Source organism: Anser cygnoides, chromosome Z (genome assembly GCF_040182565.1).
Source record: "Anser cygnoides isolate HZ-2024a breed goose chromosome Z, Taihu_goose_T2T_genome, whole genome shotgun sequence".
Lineage (NCBI taxonomy): Eukaryota > Metazoa > Chordata > Aves > Anseriformes > Anatidae > Anser > Anser cygnoides.
Genome location: NC_089912.1, coordinates 48,155,821 through 48,183,320, shown reverse-complemented (window position 1 = coordinate 48,183,320; position 27,500 = coordinate 48,155,821). Strand labels below are relative to the sequence as shown.

Here is a 27,500-nt window from a genome sequence, read left to right as displayed (position 1 = left end):
TTCTTCTTCTTCTTCTTCTTCTCTTCTTCTTCTTCTTCTCTTCTTCTTCTTCTTCTTCTTCTCTTCTCTTCTCTTCTCTTCTCTTCTCTTCTCTTCTTCTTCTCTTCTCTTCTCTTCTCTTCTCTTCTCTTCTCTTTTTCTTTTTATTTTTTTCTTTTATTTTTTTCTTTTCTTTCTTTTCTTTCTTTTTTTCCTTTTTTTCCTTGTTTTCCTTTTTTTCTGTTTTTTTCTTTTTTTCTTTTTTTTTCTTTTTCTTCTTTCTTTTTCTTTCTTCCTTTTTCTTTTTTTTTCATTTTTTTCTTCTTTTCTTCTTTTCTTCTTTTTTTTTTCTTTCTTTTTTTTTCCTAAACTTCTTTTTTTTTTTTTTTTTTTTCACTGAAAAAAGCAGAATACAGATATTTTATTTATTTATTTTATTCTGGTGAAAACCCACTTATCCTATTCATATTCGTGCACCACAGTTTTACATTTTCAACTTGAGGAAGGTCAAAAATGATTTGTGAAATCTCAAATTTTTTCCTACTTCTGAGCTAATGTTTCTTTAGAAAATCATTTTAATTCATCCCATTTTGATGACCTAGCTATTTCCCTAATTTTAAAAAATTGATCCTTTATAATTAGAATGGTCAAAACCCACATATAGTAACTCCTTTTTGAAACAGGTAAAATTAAGGGGAAAAGTAAATTTTTTTTTTTTTTGATTTTTCAGAATATGACCGAAATTGGAAAGTTAGATGCAAAAAATTACATTTTTGAACTGGAAAATTTAGAAAAAAATCAAAGGGTCCTGCGTCTTACATATTTACAGAGAGTAACTTGTAACCTTGCCTTGAGTATTCAGTTATTTATTATCATTTTACAATACATTAGTACCTGCAAAACAGAGATGGGCTTGTGAAAAAATTTGGAAGTAGCATTTTAAAATGGTCATATTTCATGGTTTTGAACTGAAAAAATATGTTTCTTTCAAATTTTGGATGAACCAAAAAATATTCATGTTTCCAAATGTTTCCCTGCTTGTGGCATTTAAGGTATTCATATCTGGGGTTCTGCTTTAGACTAATCTCCCATGCATATTGAGGCTCCCTCTACATTCAGCAAATTTAGCTGTAGCTCATAGCAACCACTACAGTTACGGATACTTTCTATTCTAAAGTGATTTCCTTCCTTCCTTCCTTCCTTCCTTCCTTCCTTCCTTCCTTCCTTCCTTCCTTCCTTCCTTCCTTCCTTCCTTCCTTCCTTCCTTCCTTCCTTCCTTCCTTCCTTCCTTCCTTCCTTCCTTCCTTCCTTCCTTCCTTCCTTCCTTCCTTCCTTCCTTCCTTCCTTCCTTCCTTCCTTCCTTCCTTCCTTCCTTCCTTCCTTCCTTCCTTCCTTCCTTCCTTCCTTCCTTCCTTCCTTCCTTCCTCCCTCCCTCCCTCCCTCCCTCCCTCCCTCCCTCCCTCCCTCCCTCCCTCCCTCCCTCCCTCCCTCCCTTCCTTCCTTCCTTCCTTCCTTCCTTCCTTCCTTCCTTCCTTCCTTCCTTCCTTCCTTCCTTCCTTCCTCCCTCCCTCCCTCCCTCCCTCCCTCCCTCCCTCCCTCCTTCCTTCCTCCCTCCATCTCCCCTTCCTTCCTTCCTTGGCCAAAGGTATTTATAGAACCACCTTTCATGAAATACACACCCATTACTTGGCAATATTCCACAAATATCTACGAAAAAAAATGAAACAAAAACTATTGAACAGCTGCAACCTATCCACGTTGCATATACTGCAAATACTTTGGGAATCTTATAAAGTGGGTTTCCTCTTATTTGTATGATGAAACCTAAAATTGCTTTCAGCATAATTACATTTTAAATTGATATCCTAAAATACACCAATTTGCGGATAGTTGGAAATAATATGTTCAAACACTGTCCAAACAGTAAGGCCAGGGATGTTTAAAGTGCCCAATGTTGGCCTAGTTTTTCAAGCAGATGAGAATAGAATCAGGCTTCTAAAAATACACGTGCTAAACAGACAGTTTTTTTTTTTTTTTGTTAAAGTAGGTATTTAAAGAGAATAAAAGATCCTACAGATTGCCTACCCCTATTTTTGGCGTGATCCATTTACGGTCCAACACAAGGCAAACAGGATAGTTACGTCAGATAGCAAAAACAGTCTCCAAAAGCAGAAGTGACTATCCATGTTTCATTAAAAGCTCTTTCTCTTATAAAGGTATCAGCACTATTTTAATTCATGCATTTAATTTTTCTCTCCAGTTCATACGCCAATCTCAAAAGAGTAAAAGTGTTCTTAGCTCAACCCCTTATATGAAGCATGCAGATTGTGCAGGTCTTGATCTGAGAATGTACTAATGCAAATGCTTAAGATTAAACATGTGGTTATGTGGTTTTCTGAATTAGAATTTGTTAGGATGCTTATTTTGCTACAATTCTGATATTAAGAAAATCTTGCCATATTAGTTGACATAGTACAGAAAGTGGTATTGATTTGAATGTTCCTTATATTTTATCCATTTGGGGTAACTTACACATGATATATAATTTTGTGTATAAGATATGTAAATAAACTAATAAACGTTGTCTAATTTAATTCCAAAATTATTTTTATTACACCCATTACAATAAGATACAGCCATTACTGAGTCCAGGAGACACCTTCTGGATACAGTGATATAAAGTGCTGAGCAACTCATATTTGTGGATAGATACGCAAGGAAAAGTTCTTATTAGATATGTTTGAAAATAATAAATACTGGTGTAAAGTCAAGTTCTTGGGATGTATACTATCCCCTGATAATGTTGTCAGGTGTTATTCCAGCATAAAAGCAGGCAATGCTTAAATATTTCAAGTGCTAAATATTTCAGTGAGTACTATCTATCTCAGTATCTTCAGCATAACCGGCTCATGGATGGTTAAGTGCACAGCTTGAACATGCATAAGCCATTCCAAGAAGCTAACATGCATTTAAATCTTACATATCCAGTACGGCCAGTTTCACCTGGCACATTGCAAATGTTCTCTGCTTGTATCTTACCCTTAAATACTAAGAACAGGAAAATGTAAAAGCCCACTAGGACACAGTATAGCACAAAGATGCCAGTGCTAGCTTTAAATGAATTATTTTGGGTACTGGCAACAGTCAAGCTGTGATAGCAGAGAGCTAACTCTGTGTAATATATATATATATACATTTTTTTTCTGCTGCATGGGCAAGTTTAGCACCCCGTCCTGCACTCTATGCTGCTCTTGTGAGTTGTCTGCAACATAATATTTTGCATAATACCTCTCATACAAAATATATCTGAGACAGTGGAGGCATGTGACAAAAAGCAGTTAGCTAGGTTGTACCTGTAGTGGACCATAACATGCACAAAAGATTCTAATGATTTTTAATTCTAATGATCATCTACTGATGATACCACTTCACTCACCCTGAACATTCCCAGGTGTAATGTGACTGGCCTTGAGATGCATATTGTCTTTCTCCATAAATGAAACATTGATATGACGTGAAAGAAATGAGGCATATATGAAGGAAGGCTGCTTCACTATTTATAACAGGACATGTGCAAATGAAAAGTCAGTCTCCAAACACCTGCAATTATTGCAAGACTCTCAAATGAAATGAACAACTTCCAGACTGCTGCTGCTAACATGACAGCAAAAAAAACAAATGTCTTTCTTTGCTTCTAATGTCACTCCCAGTCCCCCAGACCCATGGTGGTTTGCCAGTGTGTCTTGGTGAGGTGGCTCATGTGTCAAAACACGTTAACTTTCTTGGCAGGTGGACAAGGGACAACTGTCCAAAGAGGTATTAAACCCAGTGATTAAAGAGTATGAAAACACAATAGTAATTTCAATTAACAGACAAAATATAGAAACAGTCAGAAACATTTAGAAAATTTTCATGAAAGAACAGCAGGGACACAGACTAACAGGACTCAATTTTCAATACAGTAGAACTAAGAAAGAAAAGATAGGCTGAGAACTTTGTATTCTCAAATTAGTGATTACAATCCAAAATTGGAGATCATTATAGAAACAGAGAAGCATAAAGATAACTGTGTTGTTACCACAACAAAATAAATGAATAAGTTCATACTGCTTTTTTCTTTCCAAAGATTTGCTGATTTTTAAATGCTGTCATTTTAGTCACACAGAATTAAATAGAGAATCACTTTAAAGTGGGACAGAAAATCGTATTACTCTATACTATACACAATTCTTAAGCGTTTACGTTAAAATGACTTACTTACAAGAACAACAGAGAGTAAACAGGAAGATAAATACCAATACAGGCACACATGGGAAGGTACACAGAAAACGGAGCCATATTCTTTTACTGAAGAAATAAAGCTTTACAGGCACTGTGTAATCTCCAGAAACCCCACCTGGTGTACTATATGTTACATGATGTTTTCTATAACATATTTTGTGATAACTATGCCCAGCACCCTCCAACCACTGTGGTGAGACCTCAGGAAATATTGAGGAGGTCAAAGCTGCATAACGGTTCTCATAAAACTTTTGTATTTTAGAGGAACTTGAAAACATTATAGAGGAATCTTATCCCCTGAGCAGTGATGATGCTGCTAGAGACTTTGAAGATGTTGGTAGATTAAAAAAAAAAAAAAAGTAAAAGAAATTATTGTTTGTTTTAGAGCAAACTGCAGAAGTCTTTGAAATCTTGATCAGTACTGTTTTAAAATGAATTAGTCAAAAACAGTCTCTTAGATGGATTTTCAAAGGAAGAAGATAAAAATTATTAGTGCCATAGGAGAACCATCATATCAACAGACTGACAAAACTGTGACTGTCTCCTTAGAAAAGGGGGTTAGAGATATAAGCTGGCACTGAGAATTTTACTTTCATCTTCCCCTGAAAAGACAAAGAGATGGTCCTGACTGGAAAGATGAAGGAAAAAAAAAAAAAAAAAAGGCAACCAAACTAATCAGTCTCTCCATTTGACTGTCATTTAGCACTCAGATGTTGGAACTTGTTGCTACAGAGGAAAAAAAAAAATCAGTCACAGCTTGAAATCTGTGGTAGTAATCATAGAATTATAGAATCATAGAATGGCTTGGATTGGATCATCTAACGCCAACCACCCTACTATAGAAAGAAATGCCACTCACTAGATCAGGTTGGCCAAGGCCCACTCTAGCCTGGCCTTGAACACCTCCAGGGATGGGGCATCCACAACTTGTCTTGTCAACCTGTTCCAGTGTCTCAGTTCCCTACATTGAAGAATTTTCTCCTAATGTCTAATCTAAATCTATCTTCATTTAGTTTAAGACCATTTCTCCTTGTCCTATCATTTTCTACCCTAGTAAAGAATCCATCTCCATCCTCTTTATAAGACCCCTTTAAATACTGAAAGGGCGCAGTGAGGTCTGCCCAGAGCTTTCTCTTCTCTAGGCTGAACATCCCATCTCTCAGCCTTTCCTCATCGGAGAGGTACTCCAGCCCTCTGGTCATCTTTGTAGCCCTCCTCTGGACTCGGTCTAAGAGGTCCACATCCTTCTTGTTCTGATAGCCCCAAACTTGTATACAGTACTCTAGATGGGCCTCATGAGGGCAGAGTAGAGGGGGATAATCACCTCCCTCAACCTCAGTTATGATTGAAGACTTGTTAACTTGAGAGTTAACAAGTTTTGGAAAAGTTCTTAAAACTGTTTTTTTCTGCTCTTGAAAAAAGTCTATAAACTGATGAGTTTTGGATTTATTTGTATGTAAAATGTATGGTCCTTAAAACTGTAGGAGAATAAATACTGGCTTTGACCATTATATGATACAGTATGATAATTTACATACTCCTTAAGGATTGCTAGAATATGTAAGTTCCATGCTTATATGACTTTATATGTGTCAAAATAGTTTTCAAAGTTTTGTTTATAGGAGAAAAGAAAAAGTATTATGTTAGAAAACTTTTGGAGGATTTTAGTATGATAGATCAACTAATATTACACATTGTAGACATTTTTGAACTGCCATACTCTGTTTTTCTTTTTTTATTGGGAGGATAATACAAAAAATAGAGTCAATTATCAATAAATAAAAGAATATAATATCACATACTGCCAAACCACTTCAAAATAACAGAAAAAAAAAGAAAAAAAGAGTCAAAGCGATAAGGAGAACATTATTCAGATGACAATTGATGACAATTCCTTGCAAGCTGTAGAACCTGTAATATTTCTTTTTCCAAAATTAAAAGAAAAAAAATTATTTTTATTCCTGCTTCCTTTGTTCTACATACTACATAATTGAAGTGGGCATAACGTTTAAAGACAAAGATTATTTTTCCTTTGTCAAGTATACAATAATCAAGTCAACTGTAAGCAAACAAACCAACCAAACCTGTGTACACTTTCAAACTGAAACTGTTTGGTTTCAGACCTGAAGTCAACATCGATAAATATAGTTTTGTTCATGGTCATTGATTGCACTCTTTTTCCACTAAATCTACTTTCATTCTGCCAGATCCTTCTTACAGCTATCAATCATACCTTTCTTGCCTGCAAAACTGCACCTCTGCCAGTTGACACATAAATTATAAATTTCCACAAGGATCAATTTTGTTTTCCCCTAATTCTACACATAATTTGTGTAAACTGGCAGAGAAGGACAGAAATGTTGGCAACAGGTACGCAATGCTCAGCTCTACCTGTTCTTCACTGTAGTATAGCCCTGTCTATAGACAGTATATAGCAGTATAGACCCCTGTCTATAGTAGTATAGATCCCTGTCTAACCTGTCTAGAAAGAAATAAACTGGTCAAAACCAGCTGTAACTGAGTCCAAACTAGAGAGAGAAAAAGATAATGTAATCATTATGGGCAGCCACAACATTTTGCTCTTAAGGTGAACATTGGTTACTGTACAGTGTATGGGAGATCCTGGGTTCTTGCTGGTGTTAAACTCAGACTGTGAAGCACATCTTTTAATGTACAAAACTCTGTCCATTTTTTTTTTCCAGAAAAATTACTTCCTGTGACTGGTCTACAGCCCTGAAATACAGCTGGATGTGAAGCCACTGAAGATTAGGAAACTCCAGGTAGCTCTGAAAGCTGTCACATGTTCTTAGCAACAAAACTACCACAAACATAGGAGACCTTCGAATAGTTTCCTATAGAATTTTTAATCAGGTTCAAGGACTCTTCATCTTCCTAGTTAAGTCCCAAATGCCTAGGAGACTGCTTAAAGCTCTGGATTGTCATCTGGGTTCTTTTGGCACATAAGATAATAAGGGTAAAGTCTTCTCAGGCACTGGTGTCATACAAATCCCAAATTCTGTACAGTCTAAACATCTAGTTTTGGTTACATACTTCCACCAGATGCCTGGTTCTAATGGTCTGAAAAATAGTTTTCTAAATACTTAGTAAATTTGTGATATCATCTGTTTAAGGAGGTGCAGTTTTCTGTATACCTGATGTAGAAATATAATTTTTGGTTACTGTGCAGTGTTTGTGAGCCAGATTGTGATGTTACTGAGAAATATCTATAAACAGCAGTGGTTATTTGTTGAGATGGAATGCAAGGAAAACTATCAGTGTGATATGGTCAAGCCACTAACTACAAACCCTACCAGGGTAGTCAGTTAAGTGAAGTATGAAGTAAAATTGTACTTGTACTTGGCAGAGAAAAAATTATGAATAGTCAGTATGAGAGAAAAGTATAATTTTTTTACCCTATCAAGGTCTGAGGATATATGCAAATATCATTCCACATTTTCTTCTGATGTCACTTTAAAATTAAGGCCCCAGGCAAATAAATTGTTGATGAAAATGAGAAGTAATCATTAAAAGATAATGGCTTTGGAAGAAAAGGCTGATCATTGAAAGAAAATACAAAGTCTAGCAGAAAGACTGCTATGTAAAATCTAGAAATAAAACCTCTGTTTACCTCTGTACTTGCAACTTGTCAAATTGTTGCTCAGGTAAATCTACAATGCACCACCCATGCAACATACTACCCTGTAAGAGCAATCAAAGAAGTAGAGAACAGAAAAAGTGACAGGTTGATGTCATTGATAAGGCTTCTCTTACATAACAAAATTGAATTTAAACAGGGTCAAATACTGTCTATATTCAACTACATATCTTACATTAAAAAACAAAACAAAACAAACAAACAAAACAAAACAACAACAACAAAAAAACAACACTGAGAACAAAACTATTTTGCGCCATACCATACCAAGTCGTTTTGGATATATATATATATATTTTAGATTTAAAGTGAAAAAATAGAAAAACTGCCTTGTTCCTAACGTCACATAGCACTGACTTAAACGTTAACAATAGCTATTAATCAAAAGAAGAATAAAAGTGAAAAAGATTTGTCTTGATCAACGTTTGACTAGTTAACAGCTAACAAATATACAGTGCAAGAAATCATCATCATCAAAACTTTCCACTTCAAAAATTGGGAACAAAAGAATGGAATCAACTTTTACTAGATGTGATGCAAGAATCTGCAGAAAAAAAATGTACCGGTAAACTATAAAGCAAGAAAGGATTGCTATACTTACAATAAATTCCACAGGCTACCCACACAGACTCGTTTGAATTAAAGCATAATATTAAAGCAAAACATCCAACAGTAATTTGAGATTTGCAAGCAATGAATAATTTAATATGTCCTTTTCTAAAGCTGTCCTAACAATTTTTAGTATTAGAATCATAAGCTGCTATCTTGAGACTACGGCCATCTCGACTTATAGGGGCTCTTCAAAACTTACCCCTTGTGGTGTTGTCTTGCTTTCTTAGAGTAACGTGCTGGATATCCTGGTCTAAAGCACAAGATATAGAACACAAAACATGGAAATTGGTCATGACGGTCCTTGCTCAGAGAGACAGAGGTTTGTGGAGGTAGCTTTGTCCATGAGTATGTGGAGCAAGGGAGGTGCAACAGCTCCAGTACTGGTTCAGTTGGCACATACCGGTTGCTGCAGCTTTTTCAATTCATAGACTAGTCTCAGCAACTACAGCCTCAGCCAAGTACACTGAGCCAAGTTCTGTTCTTAGTTACACTGATGTAATTCTGAATAGATGCTAGCCTGCTTTATTCATTCATAGCTCATACTAGTGTTAATGGCTTTAGATATGAAAATAATGCTTATTCAGGCAACCTCCCACTCATGTCATATTCCTGTTCCCACTGAAATTAATGAAAGTTTTGACTAAGTGAAGACTGCAGAATTTGTAAATATTCAGTCAGTGTATAATTTGCTGCCAAATTCAAACTTGTTTGCCACTGAGTTAAAGGCAACTCTAGTGAATTTATTGGAGCTGCATATCATTTCAAACTACCTCATAGTTTCATTTAAAGCAAAATAATCTGCATGTTTGAAAGAGGAATTTGGAATAATAATTGTTTCAGCCAGGCTGTGTAGAAACTGTGGGTCTTTATTTCTTTCCACCCCAGCATGAATTTGGGAGAATCAGCTTTTACTCTCGCATATATTTGATGCAAGACAGTTAAGAATCCGACTGAGTTTTTCTCCTGTTTTTGCTTTCCACATCTGAAAATAAAAAATGTTAACAATGCTTCTTTAAATAAATAAATAATCCACTTAACCATGTTCTGAAGTTTATATATGTGCTTATAAACTGCCAGTTCTGTATTTAAGCAATAATTCTGAAAATGATGATAATAATAATAAAAAATTCATCTTTATTAACAAGTGATGGTTTTTGACTTAATGGCCTAGGGTAAAGTCAAGGGCAGATAACACTCTAACAAACTGGCTGTTAACTTCATTAATGACTGATTTATTCAGGATTGTTACTATTATAAATTAAACTCAGTGGTTTAGAACAGAATTTATACAATTTTGGCTGCACTCCCCACCCCCTCCTTTAAATTAGCTATGACGTGATTTGAGGCGCATTTGGAGAACAGTTATTTTTAATTTAGCCTTTCTGACTATCTTGGACATACATAATTTTAGTAGAAATCTAAACTTTGTAAATTGGCAGTGTATAATTCAGATTAAAAAAAAAACACTAAACATTTAAATTAGGTTGAGAGGGCCTTAAGAAAGATGAGTATGCTTCCACTTTATGTATGGATAAAACTGATGCCATTTAAAATTCATCTCAGACCTACCCGGGTATATTCTGCCTGCATCTGTTAGAAACTTTTCTCTCTGTACATTTCTTTTAACACTGTTACAAAAGAGAAACACAGTCAAATGGAAACAAGTGTAAACTTCACACAAATGATTCTTACTGATTCTGTATTGTAAAAATCCAACTTGCTGTATTTTACCTAAGCAATACAAAGGGTTGTAGTACTAGCACAATGCTTAAATAAAAGCAATAGATTTTGAATAAAGAACTCTGTATTTTGCTGGCAGCAGAGGACTTCAGACAGAAAACATGCCAACAATATAGACCAATGCATTATCACCCCCTCCCTCTTGCTGCATAACTGTGCTTCATAATATGCCATAACATTGGCAAGCACAGCTCAGAGCTTTTTAAGAACACAAGGAAGCTCATGAATAATGGTTGAATCAGGAAAGTGGTAATTAAATGAGACAACTGAATGCCAGTGGAGTCCCCAGTGGAAAATACTCTGCAGTGAAGTTCATCTCCACCCTTAATTTCCCTGTTTTTAGCAGTGCATTGCTATAGATATTTTTCAAACCAACATTAAAAAATAAAAAATCAAGTTCCCCAAACCATGTGTATTATTTTCATATGTTGCCCCTATTTAAGAAGGCAAGATATTTTCTTTTCTCCAAAGAGAGAGAGGGGAAAAACAAAACAAAACAAACAAAGAACACTTTCATTAAGATATGAGATCTCAGTGAGATAAAATATTTTGCTGTTTTACACAACCAGCTGACACCATAACTTTTTTTTTTTTTTTTAAAAACTGCAACAACCAGCAACGGCTAAAATACAGGGAACCTCCCTTAAATGGTTGCTTCATGTTTCTTCCTGTAGATGTATAGTTATTTTCTTTCCACCACCTCTTCTATCTCCTCTGTAGTCACAGAACAAACATGGTTAGCTGGGGTGGCTACTGTTCAGCAGCTGGCCTCAAAGAAGACAGATACAAGTTTTTCATACAACAGACATCTACTAACCTCTTGTCTATCACAGCACCCTGTTCCTTCTGAGCTTCTGATACAAGGAGAGGTTGCCACGTTCTTTGCACATTATTCAAACTGCAGTGGGACTAAGAGCCAGAAGCTGCAAGCTGTAGACCCAGCTCATGTTTGTTGTTGTTTGTACTTGCTAAATAAGTGCTTCTTCTACATTGCAAGAGTTAAACAGTCAAGAAGGAAATAAGAAATGAATTTCATTATGGAGCAAAAAATTGCTTTCTCTTAAAACACTGAAAGTTGAAGTGACTCTGATACGTGGACATTACAGTGAAATGTAATTGTGACTCTTACACAACACTTTTGTGACGCAGTGTGTGTAAAAATCATTCATTCATTCATTCATTTTCATTTAAAATAAAATCCTTGTCATTTTTATCACCTGTCTCTCCATTCTTAAAAAAGCTAACAGTGACTCATGTTCTTTTTCAAATAAACTTAGAACTTTTTTTTTTTTTCTTAATGAGCAGTGCTTAATATATCTAACCTGACAGCTTTGCATTCAAGGTTGAGAGGATATTTTTAGCATCTGTAAAAGATCTGTGGAAAATTGATTTGGGGTAGTTTATGTAAAATATTATACAAACTATTAGCATTTAAAGTATATTTATGTGATTTTCAGGAAAAAAAAATATGTTTTCATTACACTAGAAAAAACGCAAAGGAAGATATAGGAATCCTATTACTAAAAAATTATAAAGTCAAAATCTCTATCACACCTACATTTGCAGAAACAGATTTCTCTCATTTTTAGAGGGAGGTTGTGAAAGTCTGTGCACTTGATTTATTCACAGACCATTATGGTAGTCACAGAGCTTTAATTTATAGTAATGAATGTCCTGAATTGGGTATGCATTAAGGCATAAACAACTCTTAAAGTGGAACATACTAAATTTCATATTATTTTTCAATAATGTATTTTCATACCTAAAGTTGTCTCCACTCTTGCTTCTGTAGATGGCTCAGACAAATTGCACAACTTAACATCCAGTAGATAAGCAAAGGTATTTTGGGGCTCTTTAACTTGCTCCAGTTCCAGTTCCATTTTATGTTGCTCAATTACATTTTCTCCTTCTTTCTTTCTTTTTCTTTCTTTCTTTCTTTCTTTCTTTCTTTCTTTCTTTCTTTCTTTCTTTCTTTCTTTCTTTCTTTCTTTCTTTCTTTCTTTCTTTCTTTCTTTCTTTCTTTCTTTCTTTCTTTCTTTTTCTTTCTTTCTTTCTTTCTTTCTTTCTTTCTTTTCTTTCTCTTTCTTTCTTTCTCTTTCTTTCTTTCTTTCTTTCTTTCTTTCTTTCTTTCTTTCTCTCTTTCTTTCTTTCTTTCTTTCTTTCTTTCTTTCTTTCTTTCTTTCTTTCTTTCTCTCTCTCTCTCTGTCTTTCTTTCTTTTTTTCTTTCTTTCTTTCTTTCTTTCTTTCTTTCTTTCTTTCTTTCTTTCTTTCTTTCTTTCTTTCTTTCTTTCTTTCTTTCTTTCTTTTTTCTTTCTATCTTTCTTTCTTCCTTTCTTTTTTCTTTCTATCTTTCTTTCTTCCTTTCTTTCTTTCTTTTTCTTCCTTCCTTCCTTCCTTCCTTCCTTCCTTCCTTCCTTCCTTCCTTCCTTCCTTCCTTCCTTCCTTCCTTCCTTCCTTCCTTCCTTCGTGCTCTCATTCCTTCTTTCCTCCATTCCTTCTTTCCTTCTTCCTTTCCTTCTTTCCTTCCTCTCCTTCCTTCCTCTCCTTCCTTTCCTCCCTGAACCATAGGAAATGAGTAAAACTTTATAACCTTTAGGCCTAGCACATCCTTCTTAAAGCTGTAAAACTCTGATTCACCTCTGTTCTTAGGCAGAAAGCATTATGTGGACTATTGATTTAAATGGTTATTTTTCAGCCAGAGTGATTCCCTGATTCAGTTCACTGTGCAGGCATACAAGTAATGTGATGGAATAGTAACTGAAAGTGCTTGCTTAGTTTGGCATACCTACCAAAATGTAGTCTCCAAGTGAATTCCTTTATACCAAATTGATTTTTTTTCCTAACTAGAGATTAATTCATTTGTTTCAAAATAAATTAGATCTTTTTAAATTTAATTATTTTTTCTACAAGTGAGAATTGCAGTGCAACAATGAATCTAAACCGATTTATACCACAATTTTTATCTGTAAAATGAAACAAGTCAAGAATTAGAGAGTAATATCTATTCTGTAAGGACACACCTGAATTTTACTTAATATTTTTGCAGATAGTGCATATGACACTGGCATTAGATATATAAAAACAAAACAAAGTTGTGGAGATAAGGTTGTGCAGAGTGATGTTGCCAATTGCATGTTAGAGTTGATTCAGATTATTTTTACATGACTTCAGACCACTAATAAATCAGCACAGAAAGCTTCTTATAGGTCCCCATATACTAATCTGTATCTAAAAAGATTAGAAAATCTCTTACAAAGCTACATGAAAGAGAAAATTAAAATTTCAGACTTGTTAATAAAGTTATAGATGTCAATAACCAAATACAATCCTTTGCTGTTTGAAAAAAGGACAAGGTGCCTTTGATGGTACAGGTTACCAGAATCGATTTCAGTACTAATGTTTGTCTTTGTAATCTTCAGGGAGAGTTTGTTTAGTGAATAAGGCTATCATTATCCTCTTGAAAAGGTTAGATTATTGCCCACACTTGGTCACAGATTTAGGTAAAGAATGTTTGCTTTCATCTGGAATGTCAATGAGGAGGAGAAAAAAGGATGTGAAAAAAGACAGACACCAAAAGCAGGTAAGCACAGACACAAAGCTTCATTTTAATTAGCATGATTATTGTGTGTTTAGTTTAGCAATCTATTTTAAATCTATCTTATTGCATTCACGCATACTAAAACTAAAGCTTCAATACTGCAAGTTCATATTTACACTTTTCTTTGACACAAATTTGCTTGAGCACATCATTCTCTAAATATGACTTTTAATGAAAAAGTATAGCCTTAAATAGTGCAAACAAGCTCCTTGTTATTCACATGTTTATTAGAAGAAAAGAAGAAAAATGTAAAACATCAAAGGACTGATTTTGCAGTTTGGCTCACACCGAGACTGTGGGCAAAGATGCATTTTAATCCATAAAAAATTTGGATCACAGGGTCAGTAAAAGGGTCGATTCTGCCTCCTTTCCTTCACTTGCAGGTCATGTTGTTGCAGCTGCGCAGCGAGAGTCTGAGGAACTGTCCTTCCAGAAACAGCAGCATTGGAAAAGTGGTGAGGACAAAAGGGGGAGCTCTTGGGAACAGAGCTGGAAGGAGAAAGGTGGCTATAAAACTACCGCCTGAGTATGGCCAGGGACCTTCCTTAGTGTGAACTAACTGCTCAGTGGGAGAAGGTTGTGGGAATAAAACCTTGGGGAGAATGCTTATATGCCCTCTTACCGTTCCTTCTTCTTCTGAGTCAATTTCACAGTCAGTATATCCTGGAATACCATTAGATAAAGTGAAAACACAACTAGCATTTCAAACATTGTCCATTTTTGTCTTTATCTCTGTCTTTTCTCCTCTGTTTTGTTTCTCTTTTCCACAGTTTATTCTTTTAAACAGGGGAAAACAAGAATATCTTGGAAGGAGAATAAACAGTTGAAGGAGATAAAAACAAACAAAGAACCAATCCTACTAGGTTAAACAGTTTAAAGAAGAAGTGATAATTATGACTATTTGTGAAATCACATACAGACATTTTCTCATGAAGATTTGCCACTCCCTGTCTTTTTTTTTTTTTATAAAGTATATTTCCAAATATATATATATTCATATATGGGTGTGGCATAGAACTTTAGAATATAGAACACAGAACATAGACATAGAACACAAGACCAATAAAACTATAGTAAAACTAGTCATTGCTATTGATTATTTAATTGCCTATTTTTGGAAACAGTTCATTTTTAAGAAATGTATTCATAACTTTATACAAGAATATTTCTGACCAAAAAAAAAAAAAGAAAAAAAAGAAGCAAATAGAGTCTAAAATTTATTATCTCATCTCTGATTGGCCACTTAAATTTTTGTTATTTGTTCATTACTTCCATTCATCAGTTGTCCCAAATTAAATTTAATAAAGAGGACAATATTTTATTTCTTTCAAGGACAAAGAAATCCTAGAGTTAGGAAAAGTTTTTTTTTTTTTTTTTTTTTTTTTTTTTTTTTTTTAAATTAAGAGCCACTGAAAATAAGCACATTCCTGTGATCCTTCAAAAGTTATGTTAAGGAGAAATTACAGCTATAACCAAATAAGAGCATTTGTTTTGTATGTAAATGGGAAGATTACTGTGGAAGTTGTAGACAGCAACAAAAAGGTTTTTTAAAGCATGTTGCTAAAGCCATAAACCTTTTATTTTTTTTAGTAAAGAAATTTAAATTACTTTAAATTTCCCTACATTTCCTGTTTAAATATATCCAGTTCTGCTCTGAAATTCAGAGGAGGAATCTCAGAATCGTTGTATTCATACACGTAAAACTGGATTATTTAATCTATGACTCGTGTACACTTTATACTTTTTCAGGACAGCAATGAATGTCAGTGTAGCATCTAACATAACACAATACTAATCATGACAAAAAAAAACAGATTATGGAATATACTGCTTTCTAAGATTCTGCCAGTAATCAACAAACCATACGTATATCATACTTGGTACTCCCAAAGAAGAGTGATGTACTCTTGGTCTTAGCAGGAAAGGACTCAACCATCTCACAGCAGATTACAAACCCCAGAGAAAATAGTGGTGGAATTTGGAAAAGGCTTTTCCATGAGTTGATTAAATAAATTCTGTCCTGTTTGTAACCATCTCAGATCGTGGAGCAAATCCTTTTGGAAACTATTCTAAGGCACATGGAAAATAAGAAGGTGACTGGTGACAGCCAATACGTCTTCACTAAAGGAAAATTGTAGATGTCATCTACCTGGACTTGTGCAAAGCATTTTGACACTGTACCACATGACATCTTTGTCTCTACATTGGAGAGACATGGATTTGATGGATGAACCACTCAGTGGATAAAGAATTGGCCAGATGGTTGCTCTCAAAGAGTGAGCAATGGCTTGATGTCCAGGTGGAAGTCAATGATGAGTTGTGCTCCTCAGGGGTTGGTATTGGTACCGGCACTGTTTAACATCTTTGTTGGTGATGTGGACAGTGGGATAGAGTGTACCTTCAGCAAGTTTCCTGATGACGCCAAGCTGTGTGCTGTGGTCAACACACTGAAGAGAAGGGATGCCAACCAGAGGGACTTTTACAGGCTTTAGAGGTGGTCCTGCGCAAACCTCATGAAGTTCAACAAGGCCAAGTGCAAGGTCCTGCACCTGAACTGGGGCAATCCCAAACACAAATACAGGCTGTGTGGGAAATGGATTGAGATCAACTCTGAGGAGAAGTACTTGGGGATGCTGGTTGATGAGAAGCTCAACATTAGATGGCAATGTGCACTTGGATCTCAAAAAGCCAACTGTATACTGGGCTGCATGAAAAGAAATGTGTCCAGCAGGTCAAGGGAGGTGATTCTCCCTCTCTGCTCTGCTTTCATGAGACCCCACCAAGAGTATTGCATTCAGCTCTGGGGTCCCCAAAATAAGAAGCATATAAACACATTAGAATGAGTCTAGAGGAGGGTTTTGAGGATGATCAGAGGACTGGGGCACCTCTCTTACAAGGAAAGGCTGAGAGAGTTGATGTTGTTCAGCCTGAAGAGAAGGCTCCAGGGAGACTTTATAATAACCTTCGAGTACTTAAAGGGGCACTACAAGAAAGCTGGGAAGGGACACTTTGTCACTATTTTTTTAGTGATTGGACAAGGGGTAATGTCTTTAAACTGAATAAAAGTAAATTTGGATTAAATATAAGGAAGAAATTCTCTGTGATAGGGGTGGTGAGGCACCGGAACAGATTGCCCGGAGAAGCTGTGGATGCCCCAACCCTGGCAGTGTTCAAGGCCCGGTTGGATGGGGCTTTGGCAGACTGGTCTGGTGGAAAGTGTTACTGCCCATGGCAGGGGAGCTGGAATTAGATTAGATGATCCTTAAGGTGATTGGTTCCAGGGAAAACGTGTTCTGCAGCAGAGTGGGGGATCGTGGTGGGCAGGGGTTTTTCTGCATCGAGGCCACTTGAGGTAGCCAAGGGAGTCTCCAGGACACGGCAGCCCTCATAAGGGCAGTTGAGGGGCATGGGCAGAGCCAGGATTGCCCCTCCTTTGTTGTACAAAGGCAGGCCCTAGGGATCACAACAAGTGAGCAGGAGCATGGTGACCAGGTCAGGCAAGCAGGGGGTGGCATGGCAGTATGCATTGCAGTTTGAGCAGGGAGGGCGCTGAAACTTGGCCAGCTTGTCCTGGCAACAATGGTGACCACCCGGCAGAAGACCATGGACTCCAGGAGCTCGGCACCCACCACAGCTGATACAGCCTCCCAGACAGAGTTCAGGGAGGAACATGCTGCCACCAAGGTGTCAGGCTGTCGGGTGTGCCCTACTCTTATGCTGGTACAGGATGGCAGTAGAAAGCACGGCTGTGGGAGGTGTGCCCAGGTTGAAGAACTGCTTCACATGGTGGCAGAGCTTCAGGAGGACATGGGCAGGCAGAGGAGCATCAGGGAGGCAGAGGAGCATCAGGGAGTCAGAGAATGAGATTGACTGGTGGGGTAGAGTTCTGCCATCCCTGATGCAGACTCCTTAGCCAGCCACAGTCACTGGGCAGGAAATGAAGGATCTCCTGCTGCCTGCTGCCAGGCAGAGGGAGAGGATCTAAGAGACGGGGGAGTAAATGAGGTTCCTGTTTGGCACAGCAGACAACCCTCCCTGCTGCCTACCTCATCTTCCCAGGTGCCCCTGTGCAATAGGTATGAGGCTCTGGAACTTGACGGGCAAGCAAATGACAATGTGGATCATGGTCCATCCACACCTGGGGAGTCACCCAGGCAAGTTGACCTACGCCCCACATCACAACGAGCCCCACCAAGAAAAAAAGAAGGGTTACTGTCATAGCGGACATCCTTCTGAAGGGAATGGAGTGCCCGATTGTCATCCAGAACTGACCCATAGGGAAGTCTGATGTCTCCCTGGATAAGAAACTTTGCTTGGACAATCACTTGCCTGGTATGCCCCTCTGATTGTTACCCTTTACTGTTTTTTCAAGTTGGCAGTGATGAGGTGGCAAAGAGAAGCTCAAGTTTGTGTTTCTTGATCATGGGAAGCTCTACACTACACAGAGCCTGCTGACTCCTGATGGGGAGCACCTTTCTATGATGGGGAAAAGGATTTTTGCCCAGGAGTTAGCAGGCCCGATTGACAGGGCTTTAAACTAGATTTGAAGGGGGAAAGAGGCAAAACCAGCCCCACCCGTGATAAGCTATGGGACTGCATGCCAGTTCTTGAGGAAATGCATGCTGGGGGGGCCCTTCAGTCTGCCCCATGAGGGGCTGAGTTGATGAAAGATATCTGAAGTATTTCTATATATACACACGCAACATGAGAAATGAGCACTTCAGCTCCATGAAATGCTTGTATATAGGAAACAAACAGGAAATACTGGAGATCTGCATACAGTTGCAAGGCTATGATTTTGTTGCAATCACAGACACACGGTGGGATAACTCACATGATTGGAATGCTGTCATGGAAGGCTACGTGCTTTTTAGAAAAGACAAGCCAGGCAGGCAAGGTGGTGAAATTGCTCTTTATGTAAGAGAACAACTAGAATGCGTGGAGCTCTGCCTAGGGGCGAATGAAGAACAAGTGGAGAGCTTAAGGGTAAGGATTAAAGGACAAGCTATCATAGCTGACGCTGTTGTGGGTGTTTGCTACAGGCCACCTGATCAGGAAGAGGAGGTAGATGAAGCCTTCTTCAGACAGCTTCAAATAGCCTCTCAGTCACAAGCCCTGGTTCTTGCGGGGAACTTCAACCACCCTGATAACAGCTGGGAAGACCACACAGCTAGCACAAACAGTCCAGGAGGTTCCTGCAGTGCACTGATGACAACTTTTTGACACGAATGGTGGAGAAGCCAACAGGAGAGGTGTGTTGCTTGGCCTTGTACTAACAAATGAGGAAGGACTAGTTGGAGATGTGAGGGTCAGGGGCAGCCTTGGCTGCAGTGACCGTGATAGGGTGGAGTTCAGGATCTTGAGAGCAGAAAGCAGGGCAAAAGGTAGGATTGCAACCCTGGACTTCAGGACAGCACACTTTGGCCTCTTCAGGGATATACTTGGAAGAATTCCATGGATTAGGGCCCTAGAAAGAAGGGGCTCCAAGACAGCTGGTCAGTATTGCCCTGGTGACAAATGATATGGAGAAGACAGAGTAGCTGAATGCCTTTTTTGCTTCAGTCTTTACTGCTAAGATCAGCCCTCAGGAATTTCAGACCCTGGAGACAAGAGAGGAAGTCCAGAGAAAGAAGGACTTTTTCTTGGTCGAAAAGGATCAGGTCAGATATCATCTAAGCAAACCTGACATCCACAAATCCATGGGCCCTGATGGAATGCACCAATGGGTGCTGACGGAGCTGGATGATGTTATTGCTAGGCCACTCTCCATCATCTTTGAAAGGTTGTGGAGAACAGGAGAGGTGCCTGAGGATTGGAAGACAGCCAATATCACTTCAGTCTTCAAAAAGAGCAAGAAGGAGGACCCAGGCAATTACAGGCCAGTCAGCCTCACCTCCATCCCTGGAAAGGTGATGGAACAGCTCATCCTGGAGGTCATCTCCAAGCATGTGGGAAATAAGTAGATGATCAGGAATAGTCAGCATGGATTCACCAGGGGGAAATCAGGTTTGACCAATCTGATATCCTTCTGTGATGAGTTGACTAGCTGGGTAGATAAGGGGAGAGTGGTGAACGTCATCTACCTCAACTTCAGCAGGACTTTTGACTCTGTCTCCCATCATATCCTTACAGACAAGTTCAGGAAGTGTGGACTAGATGAGTGGATGGTGAGATGGATTGGCAATTGACTGCATGGCAGATCTCAGCTGTGGTTGTGGTGCAGAATCTAGTTTGAGGCTTGTAGCTAACACTGTCCCCCAGCGGTTAGTACTGGGTCCAGTGTTGTTCAACTTACTTATCAGTGACCTGGACAATGGAACAGAGTGAACCCTCAACAAGTTTGCTGATGACACAAAGCTCAGAGGAGTGGCTGATACCCCAGAGGGCTGTGCTGCCTTTCAGAGGAACCTTGACAGGCTGCAGCATTGGGCTGAGAGGAACCTCATGAAGTTCAACAAGGGCAGGTGCAGGGTCCTGCCCCTAGGGAGGAATAATCCCAAGCACCAGTACAGGCTGGGGGCTGACCTGCACGAGGGCAGCTCTGCAGAGAGAGACCTGTGAGTCCTGGTGGACAGCAGGCTGATTATGAGACAGCAATGTGCCCTTGTGGCCGAGGAGGCCAATGGTATTTTGGGCTGCATTTGGAAGAGTGTTGCCAGCAGGTCAAGGGAGGTGATCCTCCCCATCTACTCAGTCCTGGTGAGGCCACACCTAGAGTATTGTGTCCAGTTCTGGGCTCCCCAGTACAAGAGGGACATGGAGCTACTGGAGTGAGTTCAGAGGAGGGCTATGAAGATGATTAGAGGACTGGAGCACCTGTTGTACAAGGACAGGCTGAAAGAGCTCAGCCTGTTTAGCCTGGAAAAGAGAAGACTGAAGGGAGACCTCATTAATGTCTATAAATATCTGAGGGGAGGGTGTTGAGATGATGGAGCCGGTCTCTTCAGTTGTGCCCAGTGAGAGGACAAGAGGCAACAGGCACAAACTGAAGCACAGGAGGTTCCAGCTCAATATGAGGGGGCACATCATTACTGTGAAGGTGACAGAGCACTGGAACAGGTCTCTCAGAGAGGTTGTAGAGTCTCCTTTTCTGGAGATATTCAAAACCCACCTGGCTGCCATCCTGCGCAATGTGCTCTAGGTGTTCCTGCTTGGCAGGGGGGTTGGACTAGATGATCTTCAGAGGTCCCGTCCAACCTCATCCATTCTGTGATTCTGTGATTCTGTGATTCTGTGATTCTGTGATTCTGTGATTCTGTGAAGAGTAGCTTCAAATCCAAACCTTTCAAAGATTCTATAATTCTATGATCTTCACTGCTCATTAGGCACAATCAATCCACAGGAGAGACAGCAAAAATCATGTATACAGATATAACCTTTTTGTTCTCAAGGACATTCCAAGGACATATTGTATCTGACATATCAAGGACACATTTTCCAATATGACATGTTGCCATATCAAGTACAATGCTACCATGAAAGGGCTGGATGGGAGGTGTCTGAGGTCCTCAATGTAACCCAAAGTATTGAAAAATTTGGTAAAGAAATTATAGAAATTGTTGTACCTCCCAGCTTCAGGAACTAGCCTTTCTCATAATTTTTACCTACACATGGAATTTCCTGTTGCGTTATGCTTTGACAGGTTTAAACCATCCAGACAAAAAATCTGTAGGCCTGCTTTTCTGTCCAAATTGAATGTAATGTGCTTTAAAAATATCTGCTAAGTTAGTTCTAATGCTTCTGGGGACCAAATTGCTTCAATGCAAAATTTTACAGGTAATTTCTTTGGAAAATGTTCCTAACCGTGCAACACAGAATAAGTATTTACAATTGGGAAAGATTAACTTGCCATCTTTATGAAAATTATTCTTTGGTGAAGTTAGAAATCTTTCAAAAATCAAAGTTTGCACCTGACAAAGTAAATATTTGGCTAAGCTTAGTAGCAAAAATCTCCAACATCTCCTCCCTTTGGGATGTGGCTTAGGCCTTTGTCATCAAACTTCATATTTGGTACCTCCTCAGAGAATATTTAATTTCTTACCTCTTCTAGTTTAGGAGACCTATGCTAATCCACACTGACTTTAGGGTTCTAAAATTGTAATATTGAAACCCACATGGAGGTCTTCTCTGTCATGGACCAGGCTGCAGAGTTTTTATTTAAATCTTTAATCCCTGGTTGAAGCAGAATTTTAAAATAAAATCAATATTAAAATTTTAACACTTACTTACATGAATAGGGGACAGAATGATAGTTCTGGGGACTCTGAATGATAGTTCTGGGGACTCTGGTTTATACATTTGAGATCTAAAAAAATAATACAATATATAATACAATAATAACCCTTCAATCTTCCGCAACACACATGATCCATAAACCTGTAAGACTTTGACTACCCACTCACTACCTAATGGTCTCATCGGTTTTTGATCATAAATCCATTCAGGCTCTTTTCTATAAGAGTGACTTCCCAAGCACAGCAGTACCCCAGGAACTCTCCCAAGAGAACTAATTTCTGCTTTTCTTGCACATTTTGATGATGATGTGAGTAGTGCAAAACCCAAGTAATAGAAGTCATAACTTAGATGCATTTCCTTGTATGTTTCCCTTTCCCTTTCCCTTTCCCTTTCCTTTCCCTTTCCCTTTCCCTTTCCCTTTCCCTTTCCTTTCCCTTTCCCTTTCCCTTTCCTTTCCCTTTCCCTTTCCCTTTCCTTTCCCTTTCCCTTTCCCTTTCCCTTTCCCTTTCCCTTTCCCTTTCCCTTTCCCTTTCCCTTTCCCTTTCCCTTTCCCTTTCCTTTCCCTTTCCCTTTCCCTTTCCCTTTCCCTTTCCCTTTCCCTTTCCCTTTCCCTTTCCCTTTCCCTTTCCCTTTCCCTTTCCTTTCCTTTCCCTTTCCCTTCCCTTCCCTTCCTTCCTTCCCTTCCCTTCCTTCCCTTCCCTTCCCTTCCCTTCCCTTCCCTTCCCTTCCCTTCCTTCCCTTCCTTCCCTTCCCTTCCCTTCCCTTCCCTTCTCTTTCTTTCTTTCTCTTTCTCTTTCTCTTTCTCTTTCTCTTTCTCTTTCTCTTTCTCTTTCTCTTTCTCTTTCTCTTTCTCTTTCTCTTTCTCTTTCTCTTTCTCTTTCTCTTTCTCTTTCTCTTTCTCTTTCTCTTTCTCTTTCTCTTTCTCTTTCTCTCTCTCTCTCTCTCTTTCTCTCTCTCTTTCTCTCTCTCTTTCTCTCTCTCTTTCTCTCTCTTTCTTTCTCTCTCTCTCTCTCTCTCTCTCTCTCTCTCTCTCTCTCTCTCTCTCTCTCTCTCTCTCTCTCTCTCTCTCTCTCTTTCTCTCTCTCTCTCTCTCTCTCTCTCTCTCTCTCTCTCTCTCTCTCTCTCTCTCTCTCTCTTTCTGTTCCTTCCTTTAGTTTCTTTTTCTTTCCTTTTTCCTGAATTTCACAGTGTCAGTTGCCCTAAGAGAAAAATGCACACGTTTTTCTACCTCCACTGCTCTTCTAGTTCCAAGGGATGTGATTTTCAAGGTATCTTACTGGTAATTATGCTCTGAGTCACGGGCTGCTGCAGAGTATGTGCCTATATTCCCATATCTGTGGCGCATTTATCCTCCTTAAACAATGAAAATCTAATGGAATTAATTTATCTAATATTTCCATTACAGTGAATTTCAGAATCCTTCTCTCACTCTCTCTCTCTCTCTCTAATCTATTTATCTATCATTTATGCTAAGATTTCACACATCCTGGAATATTTTCCACCTCACTGTATGACTCTGCAACGAATGGGGATTTACTCCAACTGAGAAAGTAACTATTGTGATCTTTATCTAGTGACTCAGCATAAACATGTTAAAATGTTTATTAGTCATTAACATTTTTATGTTATGTATTTATTAATATTTATAATATTTATTAATCATTAACAAATTTATTATTCATTAACATTAACATTTTTATTAATCATTAACATTTTAATCCTTAACAATTAAATATTTATTAATCATTAATGATCTGGATAGGCTGGACCAATGGGCTGAGGCCAACCGTATGAAGTTCAACAAGGCCAAGTGCCAGGTCCTGCACCTGGGGCGCAACAACCCCAAGCAGCACTACAGGCTGGGAGATGAGTGGTTAGAAAGCTGCCTGGCACAGGACCTGGGAGTACTGGTTGACAGTCGGCTGAATATGAGCCAGCAGTGTGCTCAGGTGGCCAAGAAGGCCAAGAGAATCCTGGCTTGCATAAGAAGCAGTGTGGCCAGCAGGGCTAGGGAAGTGATTGTCCCCCTGTACTCGGCTCTGGTGAGGCTGCACCTCGAGTACTGCATTCAGTTCTGGGCCCCTCGCTAAAAGAAGGACATGGAGGTGCTCGAGAGAGTCCAGAGAAGGGCAACGAAGCTGGTGAGGGTCTGGAGAACAAGTCTTACGATGAGTGGCTGAGGGAGCTGGGGTTGTTCAGCCTGCAGAAGAGGAGGCTCAGGGGCCACCTTATCACACTCCGCAGGTACCTTAAAGGAGGCTGTAGCAAGATGGGGGTTGGTCTATTCTCCCATGTGCCTGGTGACAGGACGAGGGGGAATGGGCTAAAGTTGCATCAGGAGAGGTTTAGGTTGGATTTTAGGAAGAACTTCTTTACCGAAAAAGTTGTTAGGCATTGGAATGGGCTGCCCAGGGAAGTGGTTGAGTCACCATCCCTGGAGGTCTTTACAAGACGTTTAGATTTAGAGCTTAGTGATATGGTTTAGTGGAGGACTTGTTAGTGTTAGGTCAGAGGTTGGACTGGGTGATCTTGGAGGTCTCTTCCAACCTAGATGATTCTGTGATTCTGTAACAGGCTCTTTACTTTTAATAGCAGAAGAAAAAGAATGAAGTTTCAACCATAAAGAAGGTGACTATAACTGTCATCAAACATTTCAGTCCCCTGACTGATTTTGCTCAGTGCAGAAAAATGTGAGTTCCCGAACTTATCTTTCCTAAGATTGTCTCATTATTATTATTTCTTTTCCAGATGTTTTTCTACAGATATTAGTCTATGTTCAAAGTTCTTTACAGAAATACTTGACACTGGTTTTAAGTGAACTGATGAATTTGTCTTTTCAGATTATCATTCATTAAAAATATATAAAATATTTAAATGTATAAAATATTTAAACCAACTATATGTTTACTGAAGGTTGAAAGTGGGCAAAAGAATGGGGAATAGAGCATTAATATTGCTGAATGAAGCACCTGTATTACTTAATGTCATCATTCCTGAGATTACATGGTTACTATTTATATTTTTTGATTCAGGATAAATTCAGCTCTGATATTAACCTGAAAATTCTAGAATATCAAAAGGAGTATATTTTGGTAATCCTATTATCCTTTTAACAGCATCCCAGGAAGACAGGTGTGGGAGTCATTTTGTCCTAATACTGTTATTATTTGAGGTGATTGCTTGCCATCATGTCAACTTTCAATGAAATTCTGCATATCCCAGTTAGGTGACTGTTTAATGTGTGTTCAGCAAGAAATTCATACAAAATAAAACCTCATAAACATGAAAAGGACTCATTATTGACATAGAACATTGCTCAGCCCTGTACAGAAGGAACATTCTATTTCCCCATGGCTAGGAATCTGCTTTGGGTTTGTTCTAAACACTGCTTGTTTTTTCAGCATACGTGATGGCCCATTATTAAAGTTTCACAGATTCAAAAGAACTTTCTGGGGACAGAAGTAAATAAGTCCTCCAGCACTAATGTATGTAAAATGTAGAGATTAGCACACTTTATAATTATGATCACTTATTTCCCTCCCATTTTTTTCTCAAGTTTGGTTTTCATTAATAAATTAATTTTACCAACAGCATTGAAATACACCTTTAAAAAACTTCTTCGTCTGGGACTCAGGAGTTTGTGTGGAAGAAATGATTGTTTTTTGATGGCCCAGGTTAGAGAGGAAATTTCCTGATCAGAAAAGAGGACTGGGCTGGGAACTGTCTCTGAATGTGGTATATTTGAACAGAGTAGGGAGCTCTCAGAATTTCATTGTTTACACAATCTTCTTTAACAGGGCTCACAGAAGTAAACCATGAAAAACTCAATTCAATCCTTCTTTACTCCTATGGCTGTCTTTTAAAATATCAGTAGTTTTTTTCCCCCTTATTCATTTGGAAATTAGTACAGCATTTGAGTCTGGAAAGCAAAGTAATATTTATTTAATAAAAAGAAAAAAATGTTTTTATTGGATTTTGTTGTTGGAAAGACAACTTTCAAGAATTATTCAGCTAGACTTTGGTTTGAATTACCTTTTTCAAAGCAATACTTTGGAAAAAAAAATGCAGGCAATACTGCATTAAAATCTCATATAGTTTTATTTATACCTTTTCATACATGTTAAGAAGTCTGTTCCTATTCTTTTTCCTCTTTTTATTTTTTTTATTTTTTAAATTCATACATGCTTAATCAAGCCCAATTCCATGATTCATTACATTTAATAGTCACATTCACATTACATGCTTTTCCAACCATTGCTTTGCTGCCCTCTCTCCATATTCCTCCTGTCCATTTTTCTTATATTAAAAGCACTCCTACAGGAACTTAATTTTGAGTTAAATCTCTTCCCCCACCCCCTTAGGCTGTGAGGCTGAATTAAATAAATCCTAGTAAAAGTAATAAACCACTCCTAGCTGTGGCCTGGTGCTATCGGTTGTCAGGCTGTCAGAGTAAATGTGAGGACTGAACTCACTGTCACTGCTACTGGGGGAAAAAGAATCCAAAAACCAGGAAACCATCAACATAACAAATGCTGTGTCTAAGACCTGAAAGCAGATGAACTGACAGAGAAAAAGTAGTCTTCCTAACAAACATATTTATTTACACTGTCCTAATAGCAATTGTGGCTTTCATAGTCAGTATTTGAGTATATTTACATAACATTAGTACAACAGTACTGATGCAAACCCATAATGGACATCCCAAGGGACATAACATCCCCCCAGACAAAACCTCCAAAACAAAGAGAGGGAAACCTGAAGAACTGTCCTGCCCAACCTCTCTGGGATACAGCAAGTGAACACTGTAACATGGCAGAATTTATGTGTGTGACTAATACAAGGTGACAGCTCAGTTCAGATCTCTCTGCCTGTCTTTAGTGAGACCATTTTTAATGAAATGTTTGTTTACTCTTCAAAAGCTGAACTCAGCTTGAAGGGAATGCCTATTTTGTATTTGAGTCTGGTTTGGAAGAGCGAGATATTATAAGTGACTAACAAACCATGGCGTTGTTGAGTTGGTCTCGTATAAGAACAACAACAGCTCAGAAAATAACAGCCACCTCTTTAGTAAGGGCAGCAGATTCTTGCCTTTGGGATAGCGAACATATGAAGGGATCAAGAAAGATATTTTAACAGGGGCTATTTGAACACATTGGTGGATAGGCTATTTTCAACAATTGTTATACTAGATTGGCAATGATGGGGCCCCATTTCCTAAGAAAAATACTTCTGTGCAAAATGTTTATAGCACCTAAATATAATATAGCACCTATAAATGACTGTAAAAAAAAAAAAGAGAGATTTTAAGAAAGCAATAATAATGGTGATGGGTAGCTGCATACAACAACAAATACAATCCATCTTGTCTATCTTCACAAATGAAAAAAATATCTAAATAAG

The 27,500-nt window shown here is 38.3% G+C and overlaps 1 long non-coding RNA gene across 3 annotated transcripts in view; it reads left to right on the top strand.

Annotated features, from left to right (window-relative positions):
• LOC106044143 (uncharacterized) overlaps positions 1-27,500 on the top strand; it is an 80,704-nt gene that overhangs the window by 8,381 nt on the left and 44,823 nt on the right. For 2 of the 3 annotated variants that reach the window (XR_007166910.2, XR_007166907.2), the window contains exon 2: positions 6,963-7,040. This is a non-coding gene — a long non-coding RNA (uncharacterized lncRNA). Of the gene's footprint in view, positions 1-6,962; positions 7,041-14,248; positions 14,321-27,500 lie in introns of all 3 variants that reach the window. The other variant, XR_007166909.2, reaches the window with a different exon arrangement.